Consider the following 6000-nt stretch of genomic DNA (forward strand, 5'->3'; position numbering starts at 1 on the left):
TTTAATTAGCTGGCCCTCGGTGACAGATGGAGAGGGCAGTGGCAAGGAGCCACAGCTACCCGTGTACGCAGGAGCATCGCTCTTCTCTCCAAAACTTTGTCAAGATCATTTGACCAGAGGCACTTGCTAGAAAGCCCCCTTTTGAGTGGAAAATAAGGAAGGCAGAGAATATATTTCGTCAGGCAGTAAAGCAACCACTTAGAGACGCGGCACTTTGATTATACTCTCAGAAAGAAAGAGAGAATTGGATTTTAACTACCACGCCGAGTCCCTCACCTACGGGCCAGAATTATAAGAGCTCTGTGCATCACCCTCATTATTACTAGATATTCAGACAAGGGCAAAATTAAAAATAGGGTTATTCGTCAAAAGCGCCTTTTTACTTCCGTTGGGCTGTGTAATACGCGGTATGGCAGCACAAGTCGGGTGCGGTGGTTATGTTTACTGAACATGGCCAGAGGGCTTTTCCTAATGGTTTGGGCAACGAATGATTAAATCTAGATGCTTTCCCTTTCTACTTTTAATCTCAAACAAAGCCAGTTAGCTTTAGAAGAAAGTTTCCCAACAGGGCCTCTCTATCCCCGAGGGACTGATTTTGTCTCCTACCAAGATCTTACCGCTAAAGGGCTCTTTGCTCAGTGGGCAGAGCCTCAAAACCATTGGCTGCAGCTGTTTCTGTGTTTCTGCTACAGTAGCCTGGAACTTTAGTGACACACAACAATACACTTTTTTGTGTGTGTCTGTGTGTGCATGCCCATGGGTGTGCATGCATGTGTGCGTGTGCGTGTGTGTGTGTGCGCGCATTTGTGCACATTTATTCATGTGTATGTGCTCATGTGCCCATCGGTATGAAGTCGTGTATATGCATGTGGAATACAGAGGTCAACTTCAGGCCTTGTCCTTAGTCTTTGAGAGAAATTCTCTCACTGAACCTGGATCTCATGGAAAACATTACATTGGCTGGTCGGTGAGCTTCAGAGATCTGCCTGTCTCCTGCCCCCGACCCCCAGCCCCACCCCAACACATATATACTAGCCAGATCTGGGGCCACAGGCTTTTGTCATCATAACAGGCTTCCTACTGGTAATCCAAAGTCAGAGCCTTAGACTACCTCCACCAACTTCCTAGTTCCTAAAATCACCTTTTGTTGACCTAAGCGTAGCATACTGCTTTCATGAAAGCGTGCTCCTGAGCAGAGGATCACTGTTACGGATCATCTGACCCTCAGGAAGACCCTTATCAAACACGAGGAGGAAAGCAATATGACAAATATGTCCCCTCTCTCCTTTTGTCACCACACTACATGTCTGGAAATACTGCTGTGCCCCATTCGTACGGCAAGATTTCGATGCCTTCCACCTAGGTGTGTAGCTTACTCTGATGTTCTGGCATTTGCGTCTTCTTCTAGGTGATTGAATAAAAATTTTCCATGATTTGAGAGTTTGGGGAAAAGAATAGCTTGTATAGAGGAATAGAGGTGTGCATGTGTTCGTCCCACCGAGTGCTGCTGACTGCTCAGGCACTACCTACAGAAGGGAAGAGGGCTCCATCTTCAAGGGACCGGTGAGACAATGGTGGGACGCTTGTTGAAAAGTATGTTTTAAATGTTCTTCCTTCTATTACGGGTCAGCCTCAGGGTGTAATATTCCTGTTATGACCAATTTCAAGCTTGAACTCTACCAGTAAAAATTCTTGCTTATGTAATAACCCGTTTTCCCAAAAAAAAAAAAAATGCATAAGCAGACACCGACTTCTGCAAGGAGCTCACATTCCAGTGGGACAAGATGGAAAAGGGTAAATGGAGAGATAAACAGTATTCCTTCACTCTGTGGGAAATGCTATGTAGTGAGCCAGGAATAGGATGGAGTAGGAGTGGCTAAGGAGACACAGTTATTGCGTATGCAAGCGCCCTGTGAGCTGCAACCGATGCACTGCACATCGTGGAAGCGTTAGCCAGGAAGTCGTCTCTTAGGAGTTACCATGGGAGATTCGTTATAACTGACGGAGAGGGCCGCTGTTATACAAAGTGCATGTCAGGCTGAGGGCGTAGAAAATGCAGAGGCCTTGCGACATGGAAGAGTCTAATGTGCTTTGAAACCAGAAAGGTCAGTAGCAGTGAACCTCTGGGGGAGGACTCCCAGCTGCCTCACTCTGTGAGGGCAGAGTAGGAGACAGACACACCGACACTTGGGCAGAGATGCAGGGAAGTTCACGGAATTTGAGTTCTTCCTTCTGGGTGTCTCTGATATTCCCTAAATTTCTAGCATCGGGTCCAGTGTTGTCATAGTAGATGTCTGCTGTCGCTAGAGTTATGATACAACGCATGTGTTCTGCTGCACACACACACACACACACACACACACACACACACACAGGGAGCGAGCGAGCGAGATCCCATTGGAGGGGCTACATTTGATAACAGAATCTAGCAGACATTTTTGTGGTGATTTTGCATATCTGTGTCAGCCACAGTGCTTAGCACAGCTCAGCACACACCATGGACTCGGAAAATAGTCAATAGAGGAGTGAGTGACAGACTCAATTATGCTTAGGGCAGAGGTTATCAAGTCTGAGTATGTATCAGAAATTGCCTTGTTAAAAATGCAGGTGAAAGGGCCTTGCCTCCTGAGACTCCACACCTTTAGTGAGAAGCCTGGAGGAACACACCCAGCTTTAGAAAGCGGAATTAGCAGATGAACTGACTAGAAAAGCAGAGATGGAAAATGAGACCTGCCCTTCACGTTACCAATAAGGCAGGATGCTCGGGCAGAAATGAAGTCTACAACATCCTAAGTCATGGACTCAGAGAAAGGGCTTTCCTTTTTGTGGGTACCATTCTCAAATTCATGAGAAGAGGAAGGTTTCATGATCTCAGTGGCCTCTTCCAGCTGAGACAGTTAGTCGTTCCCTTAGCAACCCTAGGAAACACATGTCTCTGCCTTTTCTACAGGAAGAAAGAAACAGCAATGGAAGAAAGTAACTTTTATTCACCTGGTTCAATTGTTGTCTGGGAGGATTACTACCTCCTTCTGCCAACCTAGGCCCAGCCCTGGAAGCTTCTAGCCTCCATGCAATCTAACCTGGGCCTAGAATGTTTTCAGCCTGAGACTTACTGCTGAATGAGCTCACCCTTACTTGTTCTTTCTGAGCGCTGGGCTGGCTGGTTCAACTTAGCTGTGCTGGCTTAAACTCTTCTCCCAGCTGACTTATTTAATCTGGCTTCTCTCTCTGCCTGGAATTGCTCTTCTTAGCCTTAAACTAACTCAGCAATCTGCTCTAATATTCTGGCTTCTTCACATTTTCTGTTCCATCTTCACCTGAGTTCTCTCTCTCTCTGCAACCCATCTCTCTATTACTGTCCTGGTAAAACTGTCTCTGTCTCTGTAAAACTGCCTCCTAAGTAGCTTCCCTTTCCTCTCTCTTCTCAGGAGAGTCTTATTCTGTCAAATCTTCTCTGATTTGTCACCTTTTCTGCCACTCAATTAGACATCATTTTCAAACATGGGTGCTTCCTTCTACAAGGTAACTAACTTTACCTTCCTTTGGGATTAAAGGCATGGACCTCCACACCTGGATCTAAGCTTTTCGTTGCCAGATACTTTCTGTATACCAGGTTGACCTTGAACTCAGATCTGTTTGCCTCTGTCTCCTGGATTAAAGATGTGTTTGTATTCCAGCTGGATCAGACAGACCTAGAAGATCTTTGAATGCAATCTCCTACTAGAACAGCCATGTTCTGATTTAACATTCCTCTACACAGCGATGCCATGGGACCCTCAGTTTCCCTTAGGTGACAGTAGGTAAGATATGGATAAGAAAACATTTCAAAGTTGAGGCACCAGAGTATGTGAGAAAGTAATATCCCACTCTCCACTCTACTGTGGAGAGTGTTCTGTCCATTGTCTAGATCTGGGTAGGGGTTTAAGGTTTACCGCCTGTATTGTCCTTGGCTGGTGCTGAGATGTAACAAGAATAAATTAATAAAGTAAAAAAAAAACAGAAAAAAAGAAAACATTTCAATGAAAATTATCTTTTTCATCCTAACAACTTGGCCAGCATTGCACTGGGTTTGATTCCTGTTTCTTACCGGGGCAGACCATGGATTAGAGATAATTTTAGGTGGTAAGGTGACATAATAATAATCTTGAATTGTATATAAGAATGTTTCTCATCTTTCACATGTTCTCAGTATCTTTTAAATAATCTGAGATAAATCTCTCTCTGTGGTTGTGGTGGCTATAGCCATCTTTCTTTCTTCCTCCCTCTCTATTAAACCTAGGGTCCTGACCCATACATGGTACCACCTTTTTTTTTTTTTAGTTAAATCCAGAGGTGTGTCTTCTAGGTGATTCTACACCTGGTTAAGCTGACAGTGCAACACAACCATCACACGTGTCTGGGTCCTCAGATACCTGAGTTCTTTCAGTGGTTAGATACCACTTTTTCTTGTAGTTTTGGATGGGAACCTCAAATGTGGGAAAGCTACTTGACTCTTCAAGAGAGTGTGTAAAGTTGGGCACAAATCAATTCTGTAGTGAGTCCTTGGCTGGAAACAAAACAAAGCACCTGGGAAAAGGAAAGCGAAGAAGCACGCTTCGCCCCTTCACTGACTCGGAAGTTGGTTTAACATCAAGAAAGGCAGGTTACTCTATTTCCTAAGTCCAGTTGCCCAGATAAATAGTTTAAACTCCTAAGGAGGGAATCATGTCTTTACTAGACATGTGACTCTTTGATAAGTGAGCTCCAGGTGTCGATATCAGAGAGGCAGCGTCTATACATGGGCAAATTAGCTGTCAGGAGAAAATGTCCATTTCCACATTCTTCTTTTTAATCTCCAACCTAGTTTAAAATCATCATTATACAAGTAAGTCTATATTTTTCCCGAGTCACTCAGCCTACAGAGAATGTTTTTAGTGATTGTAAATAAAAAACACAACAGTTGCGATTAAACTTGAATTTTAGGTAACCAGAGATTAATATTAAAAGTATAAAAATGCAGTTCACCCATGCAGCATTTTCCCCATGAGGAGGATGGATCTGTACTGACCAGATGCCCCCACTGCTTTGTTATATTCAAGTTGGACACAGCATCTTATAGGCTTTTTAAAGTTTTTCAATTTTATTTACTTAATCACAATCTGATCCTAGTCGTCCACTTCCTCTTCTCCTAGTCCCACCCTCACATGCCCTTCCCCCATTCTATTCTCTCCTTCTCAGAAAAGGAGAGGCCCCTAAGGGGTACCAACCTACCCTGGCACTTCAAGTCACAGCAGAAATAAGCATATCTTCTCCCTCTGAGGCTGGACAAGACAGCCCAGCTAAGGGAAAGGGATCCAATGGCAAGCAACAGAGTCAGAGACAGTCCCTTCTCCCATTGTTAGGGGACCCACATGATGAACAAGCTGCACATTTGTTACATATATGTGTAGGGGGTCTAGGTCTGGCCCATGCAAACTCTTTGGTTGATAGTTCAGTCTCGGTGAGCCCCCTATGGGCCCAGGTTACTCCACTCTGTAGGTCTTCTTGTGGTAACCTTGGTCCCTTGGGCTCCCACAAAACACCTAAAGCTCAGCCTATTGTTTGTCTGTGGGTCTCTGCATATGTTTCCATCAGCTGTTGGGTGAAGCCTCTCAGAAGACAGTTCCTGTCTGCAAGCATAGCAGAGTATCATTAATAGCGTCAGGAGTTGGCTTTCTCCCATGGGGTGGGTCTAAAGTTGGGCCAGTCACTGGTTTGCCATTTCCTCAATCTCTGCTCCATCTTTATCCTTGTATTTCTTGTGAGCAAGACAAATTTTGGGTTGAAAGTTTTATGGGTGAGTTGGTGTTCCTCTCCATCTACTGGAAGACCCACCTGGCTGGAGGAGGTGGTGAATTCAGGATCCATGTCCTCCAGTGTTAGGGCTTTCAGCTAGGGTCACCCTCATAGACCCCCCAGGGGCTGCCCCAGTCCCAGAGATGATACCCCATTGATTTTAGTTCTCTCTCCAGGTCCTCCCCA

At 44.9% G+C, this 6000-nt stretch overlaps 1 long non-coding RNA gene across 1 annotated transcript in view; it reads left to right on the plus strand.

Annotated features, from left to right (window-relative positions):
* The window catches only part of LOC311593596, a 124726-nt gene extending 120932 nt beyond the window's left edge, over window positions 1-3794 (plus strand). Inside the window, exon 6 of the long non-coding RNA XR_014777774.1 lies at window positions 3678-3794. This is a non-coding gene — a long non-coding RNA (uncharacterized lncRNA). The remainder of the gene's footprint in view (window positions 1-3677) is intronic.
* The last annotated feature ends 2206 nt before the right edge of the window (window positions 3795-6000 follow it).

The sequence above is a fragment of the Acomys minous genome (genome assembly GCF_964271855.1).
Source record: "Acomys minous genome assembly, chromosome: 3".
NCBI lineage: Eukaryota > Metazoa > Chordata > Mammalia > Rodentia > Muridae > Acomys > Acomys minous.